At 34.5% G+C, this 12,861-nt stretch overlaps 1 long non-coding RNA gene across 1 annotated transcript in view; it reads left to right on the forward strand.

Moving 5' to 3' along the window:
* Positions 1 to 12,050, forward strand: part of LOC123384629 — a 269,572-nt gene extending 257,522 nt beyond the window's left edge. The window contains exon 3 of the long non-coding RNA XR_006596014.1: positions 11,400 to 12,050. This is a non-coding gene — a long non-coding RNA (uncharacterized LOC123384629). The remainder of the gene's footprint in view (positions 1 to 11,399) is intronic.
* Positions 12,051 to 12,861: the final 811 nt, after the last annotated feature.

The following is a 12,861-nucleotide window of genomic DNA, read 5'->3' on the forward strand; positions in this document are numbered from 1 at the left end:
TTTTTTTTAATTTTCAGGTGTACAAGAGTGATTCAACAATTCTATGCATTACTCAGTGCTCATGATCATAGGTGTACTTTCAATCCCTTTTCCTATTTCATCTATTCCCGAACTCACTTGCCTTCTGGTAGCCATCAGTTTGTTCTCTATAGTTAAACCTGTATTCTTTTTTTGTATGTCTCTTTTTTCTTTCTTTGTTTTATTTCTAACTTCCACAGATGAATGGTATTTGTCTTTCTCTGACCTGACTTATTTCACTTTAGATCCATCCTTGTTGTTGCAAACGGCAAAACTTTATTCTAAATAATGGTTGAGTAATATTCCACACACACACATATTTATCACATCTTCCTTATCCATTCAGTCTGCTGATGGACACTTCAGCTTCTTCCATAATTTGCCTGTTGTAACTAATGCTACAGTAAACATAGAGGTGAATATATTTTTTTTGGATTAGTATTTGCATATTCTTTGGGAAAATACTCAGTAGTGAAAATACTAGATCATATGGTAATTCTGCTTTTAATTTTTTGAGGAATCTGCATTCTATTTTCCACAGTGGCTACACCAGTTTGCATTCCCAGCAACAGTGCCGGGGAGTTCCTTTTTCTCCACATCCTTAACAACACTTACTATTTCTTGTTTTTATTTTAGCCATTCTGACAGGTGTGAGGTATCTCAGTGTGGTTTTGATTCACATTTCTTTGATGATGATGAATGATGTTGAGCATCTTTTCATGTGTCTATTGGTCATCAGTATGTCTTCTTTGGAGAAATGTTCATGTCTTCTTCCCATTTTTTAATTGGGCTATTTGTGTGTGTGTGTGTGTGTGTGTGTGTGTGTGTGTGTGTGTGTGCGTGTGTGTAGTTGTATCAGCTTTTTTGTATATTTTGGATATTGACTCTATATTGAATATGCCATTTGCAAATGTCTTCTCCCATTCAGGAAGTTGTCTTTTAGTTTTGTTGATTGTTTCCTTTGTCTATGCAGAAGATTGCTATTTTTATGTAGTCCCAATAGTTTGTTTTTGTTTTTGTTTTTGTTTTTGTTTCCCTTGCCTCAGGAGAAATATCTAGAAGAATGTTGTTATGGCCAATTTCAGAGAAATTTCTGCTTGTGCTGTCTTTTTGGATTTTATGATTTCAGGTCTCATATTTAGGTTTTTAATCCATTGTGTGTGTGTGTGTGTGTGTGTGTGTGTGTGTGTGTGTGTACGTGCGTGTGTGTGTGTGTGTATGGTATGGGAAAGTAGTCCAGTGTGATTCTTTTGCATGTAGTTGTCTAGGTTTTTCCAAAATCATTTGTTGAAGAGACTGTATTTTTTCCATTGCATATTTTTTCCTCCTTTGTCATAGATTTACTGACTGTATAATCATGGGTTTATTTCTGGGTTCTCTTTTTCTGTTCCATTGATCTGTGTCTGTTTTTTTGCCAGTACCATACTGTTTTGAATACCACAAATTTGTAGTATATCTTGAAATATGGGATTGTGATATCTCCAGTTTTATGTTTCTCTTTCAGTATTGCTTTATTTTGGGTATTGTGTTGTACCATACAAATTTTAGGATTATTTATTCTAAGTCTTAAACTGTTGGTATTTTAAGAGGGATTGCATTAAATCTGTAGAATGTTTTGCATAGTATGGTCATTTTGTGAAAGTTTGTTCTCCCACTCTGTGGTCATGGACTATCTTGCTATTTTTTTATGTCATCTTCAATTTCTTTCGTCAGTGTATAATAGTGTTCAGAGTACAGGTTTTTTATGTCTTTGGTTAAGTGTATTCCTAGGTATTTTATTATTTTGGTGAGATTGAAATGGACTTGTTAATTTCTCTTTCTGCTATTGCATTATTAGTGCATAGAAATGCAACAAATTTCTGTATATTGATTTTGTATCCTAAAACTTTACTGAATATATTTATGAACTTTGGTACATTTTTGGTGGAGTCTATAGGGTTTTCTATATATAGTATCATGTCATCTGCAAATAGTGAAAGTTTTACTTATTCCTTACCAATTTAGATGACTTATTTCTTTTTCTTGTCTGGTTACTGTGGCTAGGACTTCTGGTGCTATAGTAAATGAAAGTGGTAAGAGTGGATATTCTTGTTTTGGTCCTCATCTTAGGGAAAAAGCTCTCAGTTTTTCACTATGGAGTATGATGCTAGCTATAGGTTTTTTCACATAGGGCCTTTCTTATGTTGAGGTATGTTCCCTCTAACCTACCATGTTTAGGTTTTCAACATGAATGGATATTATCCTTTGTGAAATGCTTCTTATGCATCTATTGAAATGATCATGTGTTTTTATCCTTTCCTTATTGATGTAATATATCACATTGATTTGTTAATATTAAACAAAATTAACATTTATTCATCTTTGAGAGAGAGAGAGAGAGAGAGAGAGAGAGAGAGAGAGAGAGAGAGAGAATCTGAAGCAGGCTCCAGGCTCTGAGCTGTCAGCACAGAGCCTGATGCGGGACCCGAACCCCCCACTGGCTGCCAGATCATGACCTGAGCCTAACTTGGATACTCAACCAACTGAGCCACCCAGTCGCCCCTGATTTGTGAATATTGAACCACCTTTGCATTCTCGAAATAAATCCCAGTTGATCATAGTGAATGATTTTTTTAAATGTATTGTTGATTTGGTTTGCTAAATTTTGTTGAGGATTTTGCATCTATGTTCATCAAGGATATTGGCCTCTATCTCTTTTTGTTGTGTCTTTATCTAGTTTTAGTATCTGAGTACTGCTGGTCTCATAGAATGACTTTTCTATTTTTTGGAATAGTTTGGGAAGAATCAGTATTAAAGCTTCAGATGTTTGGTAGAATTCACCTGTGAGGCCATGTGGTCCTAGACTTTTGTGAGTCAGGAATTTTTTTATTACTTATTCAGTTTCACCACTGGTAATCAGTCTATTTTAATTTTATGTTTTTTCTTGGTTCATTTTGGGGAGGATATATGTTTCTAGGAATTGTTCTATTTCTTCTAGGTTGTCCAGTTTCTCGAAATGTAATTTTTCATAATATTCTCTATAACCCTTTTATTTCTGTGTTGTTGGTTCTTATTTCTTCTCATTAAAAAAAACTTGTTTATTTTTATTTATTTTTAGAGACAGAGAGCAGAGGAGGGGCAGAGCAAGAAGAAGAGAGAGAATCCCTAGAAGGCTCTATGCTGTCAGCATGGATTTCGATGTGGGGTTTGAACTTACAAACCATGAGCTTATCACCTAAGCCAAAACCAAGAGTCAGACGCTTATTTGACTGACCCACTCAGGTGCCCCTATTTCTTTTCTTTTATCTCTGATTTTATGTATTCAGCTCTCTCCTCTCTCTCTCTCTCCATACCCCTGTTCCTCCCACCCCATTCCTCTTTCTTGATGAGTCTTCCTAAAATTTATCAATTTTGTTGATCTTTCAGAGGACAAGCTCCTTGTTTCATTGTCCTATTCAATTGATTTTTTAGTTTCTATTTCGTTTATTTCTACTCTAACCTTTGTTATTTCCTTCCTTCTACTGTTTTTGAGTTTTGTTTGTTGTTATTTTCTAGCTCCTTTAGATGCTGTTAGATTTATTTGTTTGTTTATTTGTTTGTTTGTTTATGCTTCTGGAGGTAAACCTCTATGCCATCAACTTCCCTCTTCAGAAAACTTTTGTTGCATCCCAAAGATGTTGGACTATCGTGCTTTCATTGCACTTTGTCTCTGTGTGTTTTCTGATTACTTTGATTTCTTGGATGACCCATTCATTGCTTAATAGCATTTTATTTAACCTCCATGTATTTGTATTCTTTCTAGATTTTTCTCTTATGGTTGATTTCTAGTTTCAGAGCATTGTGGTCAGAAAAGTTGCATGGTATGACTTTGATAATTTTTAATTTGTTAAGACTTGTTTGTCTAACATGTGATTTATTTTGGAGAATATTCCATGTGCACTTGGAAGGAATGTGTATTCTGCTGTTTTAGGATGGAATGTTCTGAATATACCTGTTAGATCCATCTGGTCCAATGTGTCTTTCAAGCCACTGTTTTCTTGTTTATTTTCTGTTTGGATGATTTATCCATTGTGATAAGTGGGTGTTACTGCTATTACTAGTGGGGTGCTCTTACTACTATTACAATATTACAATAAATTATTTCCTTTATGTTTTTAGTTGCTTTATGTATTTGGGTACTTATGTGCTGTGTGCATAAATATTTACAATTACTGTATCTTCTTATTGCATTGTTCCCTTTATGATTATGTAGTGCCTTGTTTTTCTCTTGTTATAATCTCTGTTTTAAAGCGTATTTTATCTGATATATGTATTAGTACCTCAGCTTTCTTTTCACTTCCATTTGCATGAATAAGTGCCTTTCATTCCTTTGTATTCAATCTGTGTGTGAAATGAGTCTTTTGTAGGCAGCATATAGATGGGTCTTGTTTTTTATCCATTGCATCACCCTATGAGTTTTGATTATAGCATTTAGTCCAATTACATTCAGTGTAATTATTGATAGATACGTACTTATTGCCATTTTGTTACTTGTTTTATGGTTGTTTTTGTAGTTCTTCTCTGTTTCTTTTTTCTCATGCTCTCTTCTGTCCTGGTTTGCTGGGCTTTGTTTAGTGATATACTTGAATTCCTTTTTCTTTGTATTTTTGTGTATCTATCACTGGTTTTGATTTGTGGTTACCATTAAGTTTATATATAACATTCTATGCCTACAGCAGTTTGTTTTATGTTGATGGTTGCTTAAGTTAGAACCCATTCAATTTATTCGTCCCTGGCTCCTCCATGTTTTAGGGGTATGGTATTATACATTCTTTTATTTTGCAAGTCTCTTGACTGATTTTTTATAAATATACCTAATTTTACTCCTTTTTTGTTTTCTACTTTTCTTCCTTGTATGGCCTTTCTAATCAAAGAACCCCCTTTAACAATTCTTGTAGGGCTTTTTTAGTGGTCGTGAATTCCTTTAACTTTTGTTTATCTGGGAAGCTCTTTAGCTCTCATTCTATTGTGAATGATAACCTTTTTGGATAGAGTATTCTTGGTTGCAGAGTTGTGTGTGTGTATGTGTATGTGAATGTGTGTGTGTGTTTTCAGCATTTTGAATATATCATGCCACTTTCTTATGGCCTGCAAAGTTTTTACTGAAAATCGGTTATGGGTTTTCTTAATTGCCTTACGGGTTTCTCCCTATATGTAATAATTTTCTTTTCTCTTGCTGCTTTTAAAATTCTCTCTTTATCACTACTTTTTGCCGTTTTACTTACAATGTGTCTTGGTGTAGACCTCCTTGAGTTGATTTTGATGAGGGTTCTCTGTGCCTCCTGGATCTGGATTTCTGTTTCCTTCCCCAGAATTAGGAAGTTTTCATCTATTATTTCTTCAAATAAATTTTCTGCCCCCCCCCCTTTCTCTTTCTTCTTCTTTTGGGATCACTATGTGTGAATGTTATTATGCTTGATGGTTTTCCTGAGCTCCATAAATGTATTCTCATTTTTTATTAGTCTTTTTTTCTTTCTCCTCTTCAGCTTGATACCTTTCCAGTACTCTGTCCTGCCAGTTACCAATCTGTTTTTCTGCTTCTTCTAGTCTACTATTTACTCCCTCTAATGTACTTTTAATTTTACTTATTGAGTTCTTCATCTCTGATTGGTTCTTTTTTTATGTTTTCTATCTCTTCATCAACGGTCTCACTGAGCTCCTCCACTCTATTCTCAAGTCCATTTAGTTCTTTATGGTCATTCCTTTAAATTCTCTATCCAACATATTATTTATTTCCATTGCATTTAGGTCTCTGATTTATCCTGTTCTTTCATTTTGGAAAATTCCACTGTCTCCTCATTTTGTCTGTCTATTTTTATATGTTAGGAAAGTTAGTTATGTCTCCTGTTCATGAAAGTAGTGACTTTATGTGGAAGAGTTGCTATAGTGCCCTGCAGTGCAATTTCCCCTGTTTAACACTTCAGAGCTATCTCCTATGTGTATTGCATGGGCCCTATTTTTGTGACTGAGTCACGTTTACCTTCAATCCAGTTGTCTACAATGCATCTCTTTTCCTGTTGTGTTCAGAATCTGTTCCTCTGTTGTTAACGGGCCCATCTGTGGCTGCCTTGGGTTTCAGTTGGGTCAGCTTTTGCTAGAGCTGTAGCTATACTCAACTACAGTTTGCTCTCCCTGTGCTGTTCTCTGGCAAGCTTTTGTGGATGTGCAGGACCTACAGTCAGAACAAATGTCTGCCCCTAGCCCACTGCTTTGACTGCAGTCAAACTGGTGTGTGTGGTTTTCTTCTTTTCTCCCTGGGGCAGGAGTCACTTTGGAGCCTTGTTGGGGCTGCTTACCCACTGCTAAGCTATGGAGCTGCTTTGGTTGAACTCCTGCTAAAACCCCGTTTCATGGGGAACATCCACAGGAGAACATGGGTAGTTGGGCATGCTGTTAGCAAGCAAATGGAGTGTTCAAGCTTTGCTAGTTCCTGTGTATTTAGGCTGTGCATCTGGGGCGGAAAATGGTGCCTGCCAGCCCTTTTGTTCTTGAATAAGTCTCCTAAAGATCCTTCCCCTTCCAGTACATGTTCTCAGATTAGTAAATAAATCTCCTTTCGATATATCCCAGGCATTTTTCAAACTTCTGCTTCTGTGCTGTATCTCAGAGGGACTGTTTGTTATGTTGCTTCTTTAGGCACAGGTGCTCAGTCCTATTATCCTCCAGCTCTCCCAGAGCTGAGCTCACTGATTTTCAAAGTTCCAAATGTTAACCCTCACTGATGGTAACAACTCATGAAGTTAAGCCTGTCTTGTTTTCAAAGCCAAGGCTTTTGGGGATCTGTCTTCCCAGTGCAGAGCTCCCATTCCCTAGGTGCCTGGTGTGCTGTGTGTTCCTCTTGCTTTCCTGTGCCAGTGGTGTCCTTTTCCTATAGACAGCCTTGTGGATCATTTTGGCTCCTGACTGTATCTCCACCCTTTCTTTCCTTTTCAGTATGTCCTCTTTTCTCCATTTAGTTGTGGAGAGCCTGTTCTGCCAGTCTTTTGGTAATTTTCTCACTTATTGACACGGATATGGGTGTTATCTAGGTATATCTGTGGGACAGGGTGTGCTCAGGATCCCCCTATTCTGACATCTTCCTAGGAAACCTTAATTAAGATTGTCTTTTTTGAAAAGGATTTTTCTGCATATATAAGTAATCCATTTTAGTAAAAATTAAGTCAAAAACACATTCCTTCATTCAATTAAAAGTTATACAAACTAAGGGTACCTGGGTGGCTCAGTCAGTTAAGTGTCCACTTGAGCTCAGGTCATGATTTCATGGTTCGTGGGTTCAAGCCCCACATTGGACTGTCAGCACAGAGCCTGCTTCCAATCCTCTGTCTCCCTCTATCTCTGCACCTACCCCGCTGGTTCTCTCTCTCTCTCTCTCTCTCTCTCTCTCTCTCTCTCATAAATAAATAATAAATAAATAAATAAATAAATAAATAAATAAATTTTTTTTTAGAAATAGAAAGAAAAAACATTTGGGACCCCTGGGGTGGCTCAGTCAGTTAAACGTCTGACTTTGGATCAAGTCATGATCTCGTGGTCCATGAGTTCAAGCCCTGCAATGGGCTCTGTGCTGATAGCTCAGAGCCTGGAGCCTAATTCATATTCTGTGTCTCCCTCTGTCTCTGCCCCTACCCTCTCTCAAAAATGAATAAACAGGGGCGCCTGGGTGGTGCAGTCGGTTAAGCGTCCGACTTCAGCCAGGTCACGATCTCGCAGTCCGTGAGTTCGAGCCCCGCGTCAGGCTCTGGGCTGATGGCTCAGAGCCTGGAGCCTGTTTCCGATTGTGTGTCTCCCTCTCTCTCTGCCCCTCCCCTGTTCATGCTCTGTCTCTCTCTGTCCCAAAAATAAATAAACGTTGAAAAAAAAAATTTAAAAAAATGAATAAACATTAAAAAATTAAAAATAGAAAGAAAAAGTTATACAAAATGTTAATAATCCACAGTCAGTAAACATTAGAAATGGCTGAATGGAACTGAAATAATGAAGGTAATGCTATTTTGAAATATCTGACATAACATATGGCATAAGAAAGTTTTAAATACTGTTAAAAAATCTAATTAAAAATATAAGTAAGGAAGCAGTGTTGTCCTCAGTGTCCATGCAGAAATATAAATTTTAGAAATGATAAATATAATGCTTGAAACAAAATCCATTGGACATTTTACTGATATATTTCATAATTACAATTACTTAGTAATGTAAATAAAGTTCTTGGGAAATTATAATAGTATAGGAGAGACTGAGAGAAGAGTAAGAGGGAGTAAGGGAGACAGAGAGAGAATGATAGTGTTTTTGGACAGCTGCCATGGTTCCAGGCACCAGACAGGTCAATGAAATAGGCATCTTGCATATCAGACTGAATTGGACCTTCAAGTGACTTTATCCTGCAGTGTGTGTGAGAGATCCCAAGAGAGTACTGTCCATCTGTGATAGTAAATCATTTAAGCTACTATGTTCTGTAGCATTTGCTATGACATTAGACATCCAGAATAATCTGTGAAGGGATGACTGAGATTAGGAAACTATAATTAATAGTGAGATCTGTCAGCAAGTATTTGTTACTTTCTTTAGTAATGATGAGTAACCAAGGACAAAGAAAGCAGGAAGTATGACATACACTCCATGTGAGATACAAAAAGAAAAAAAATCCTAAGAAAAATGCTTCAAAAATAAATTTTAAAATGGCTAATATACTAAAATATTTCAATGAGATTTATTAATTTTGCTCCTATAACAAGCAACCAGAAATCATATAAAGTATTTGAAGTATATAATTATGAATTGAAAATAAAGCTAGATATTTTTAACACTATTCAATTGAAATATCCTAGTATTTTTAATATTACTTAAAAACTTTAAATGTTTGCTTATGTATTCAAGTTATATTCACATTTATTGCTAATATCACAAAGACTGCAGGGCTTATATATTTTAATACTCAATTTAAAATAATTGGGAATCACAAAATATTTTATTTATAACTAAATAATTTAACTTCACATTAAATATATGGACATTAGAAATAACCTTTTGAGATACATTTTTACATATTCTTGAATTTTAAAAATTGGATTCAAAATAATAAACTTTGAATATTTTATACTAATTTTACCATAATATTTAAACAATGTAATATAATATGTTTGAAATCAAAGTGAAAAGCTAGATGGAAATAAAATTGTCAACATTATGAAATATTTTAAGTGGATTTTTAATATTGTAAAATGTCTTTTTATTGACAACTTTCAGGATATTTTAAGTCTTTGAAATCTTGGAAATATATTTGGCATTTCAACATGCATATTCATATCTCTTTTAATAATCTACTAATTTGGGTATTAGTGACTCATTTTTATGCCTCAGTTAGCCTTATTAGGTTGGATCATGTGACTTGCAATATGTCAAATTTTATTCTCACAGTTTCTTCAAATAAAAGAAGTAGCAGCTGCTAAGGATGCATTAATAATCCCTTGGGTAGGAGTTTAACAGCTGCATATGCAAAATCTGTTTCAATATGTGTGTGCGTATTGACTTGAAAAACTACTTGACACTTGAATTTTTCTATTTACATTGTTACATGCATATAAAATGATTACATATAACAGTAGCAATTTTGATTTAAAAAAAAGTACATCCAACCAATAGAAGAAAGCCTGATGTATCATTTTATATTTCCTAAGTATCTCATTCTAAAGCTTTATATATCAAGTACATTTAATAATGGCAAAGGTATTAAAATATTGTGAATTAATGCATGAGTGGCTGAATTAGAATAGTCTTGGTTGTCTTTTCCATCACATTTCTGCATTATTGTGAAAACAAATGATTTGATCTGTATAACATTGTTAAATAAATGTTAAGGAAATTCTCTGTTAATTAGTAATTAATTCTTATTTTTCCTACCTTTTATTAGCAAAAAAGCACATTTTACTTTCTTTGCATGCAGAGTTGTTTCTCTTATTATTTCCAGTAGCTTGAATTATGTATATTAATTAGAATTCTTAAACCCTAGAAATCTTAATTTTTAATGAAAACTAAGTAAGCAATTGTGAACTGTTATACTAGCATTCTTTAGATTGGCAAATTTATGAATACATTTTATAACTTCTTAATTCTTAAGATAAATTTATATGTTACTGATATCAAGATAATCCTAACAAACCGTTCTCTTACTCAATTTTGCTCGTAGTTTTCCAAAAGAAGATGTGCAAACATTGAACTTTCTTTTGTAACTAATAATTCTGATTAGTCACATTACTTTCATAATGCTTTTCGAGTCAGATAATCTGCTGGTCCAAATTAGACCGAAAAATAAAAACTTTTATGAAAAATCTTGAGATATTTTCCTGTACAAGATCTTCTAATTCTACAAAGCTCCCATTAACATTAAATGCACATAAGCAAAAAGCAAGAAAAAGTTGATTCATATAATTATTGGTAGGTATTCTAAGTACTGTCAAATTATTTTGAATGTTAAATATACTTGTAATTCGTATTTGTTATCTGTAGGCTCAAGATGCTGAAATATAAATATTATTTCTCAGTTCTAGGAATCATTTGAAAACGAGAAATCTTTTCTTTTTTTTTTTTTTTTGAGAGCCAAAGAGAGAGAGAGAGAGAGAGAGAGAGAGAGAGAGAAAGTGCATGAGTGGAGGAGAGGGGTAGGGAGCGTGGTAAAGACAGAGTGTTGGGTAGGCTGCATGCTCAGCACAAGGCCCGATGCGGGACTCCATCCCATGACCCTGGGACCATGACCTTAGCAGAACTCCAGAGTTGGACACTCAACTGACTGAGCTACCCAGGTGTCCCTGTTTTTAGTTTCTAAACTTCACTGTGTTCCCAGCATTGCAATTAAAAAAACTAAACCAAAAAACATATAGCCATGTTGTTGGCTGACATTACATTAAATATATATATATGCTTTGGGTACAAAGACTAAACAATGCGCAAATTGACCAGCCAAAAAATAAAATATAAGAGAAAAAGCCAGCTAGTTTATGATGTAACAAATATCAAATAATAGCTATACAAGGGATGTTTATGTAGGTAGAAAAGTATATTTTATAAAACATTGCATATTACAAAATGTAATTGAAGTCGTTGTCATAGTTATTCATTTGAGGTAGGAAACATATGGATTGAAAAAAAGTGTAACTTTTGATACATGACCCACTTCTAATAAGTGACAAAGTAGGAAATCCTAAGTGAATTTTGTGACATAGACATTCACATGTTTCTTTTGACTAAACTTAGAAATAATTAGTAAATAATACTGATGATGCCTATTACACATTGTTAATCATTTTAATTTTGTTAAGTTATAGAGCATACAGTAGTCCCTCATTTATTCACGGGTTTGCTTTCCACAGTTCCACCTACCTGCGGTCAACCACTGACCAGAAGCAGATGGTCCTACTTCTGATTTATCATCAAAAGGTTAGTAATAGCCTGAGGTTTCATCACAACGCCCTGTTTATTCACTTCACTTCATCTCATCAGGTAAGCATTTTTCATCTCACGTCATCACGAGAAGAAGGGTGAGTACAGTATAATAAAATATTTTGAGAGAGAAACCACATTCACATAACTTTAATTATACTATATTGTTATAATTGTTCTATTTTATTTATTGTTGCTAATATATTACTGTGCCTAATTTGTAAATTAAATTTTTTCATGTATAGAAAGAAACATAGTATACATAGGGTTTGGTACTATCCATGATTTGAGGATTTGGAGGATAATGCCCATGGGTAAGTGTGGAGTATTGTATATGGCACAAGAAGTATCTGGAATACATATTGATTCTAAAGGTGGCTGTAAAAATAATTTATTCAGTTAATAACACATTGAGCTGCTTTTGTGAATGATCTACTTTTGTGAATTTATTGTTAATGAGGACTTGAATTGGTTTTAAAATGTGAAATTCCAGGGGTGCCTGGGTGGTTCAGTTGGTTAAGCATGGGACTTCTGTTCAGGTCATAATGTTGGAGTTCGTGGGTTTGAGCCCTGCATCAGGCTCTGTGCTGACAATGGAGAGCCTGAAGCCTACTTTGGATTCTGTGTCTCCTTCTCTTTCTTCCCCCCTCCTCTGCTCATGCTTTGTCTCTCTCAGTCTCAATCTCTCTCTCTCAAAAATATAAATAGACATTAAAAAAATTATAAAATGTTAAACTCCAGAGACAGAAGTAATCTAGGTTATTGAGAGTGTTATGTGCAAATAACAATGGGCAAGAACAATTCTCATTTGAATAAGTGTAATTATGATATTGGAAAGTACAGAAAAGAGAAATCATAGTTTTTTATTGGGGAAATTAAGAGATGGTTTAGTAAACTGTGCTTTCTTTGAACTTTGGTGGAATAGGCAGCTTTGCTTTATTTTTTTTTTCTTAATTTGTGCAAGAAGGGTTTCCTATAACTGCCTTGATTATATTATTTCACTTGAATACTCAACATAATTTAATTATTTTAATAACTACTATATGTATAAGTCCACAGATATGTATTAAGATATTACCTTGGACCTACCATAAGTTATTCACTGGGCATGCATTGAAAATCAAAGCTTCAAATGTTAAGAACTGGCTTGCAAATATCTATATATTCAAATAGTAAGTGAATCATTAAATTTTCCTGTATGAACCCATGACAATTCATCCTTTCATTTTGCAAGTCAAATCAAAGTCAGAATGAATGACCTGAGTGCATGAATCTGTCTCTCAAAATACATATGCATACATACACATCCACACACAGAGCATATATATTAGTGTCATCTTCCCAGTTTCCTCAGTATTGCACTTGTCAGAGTAAAATTAATCACTGCTTAAC

The sequence above is a fragment of the Felis catus genome, chromosome A1 (assembly GCF_018350175.1).
Source record: "Felis catus isolate Fca126 chromosome A1, F.catus_Fca126_mat1.0, whole genome shotgun sequence".
NCBI lineage: Eukaryota > Metazoa > Chordata > Mammalia > Carnivora > Felidae > Felis > Felis catus.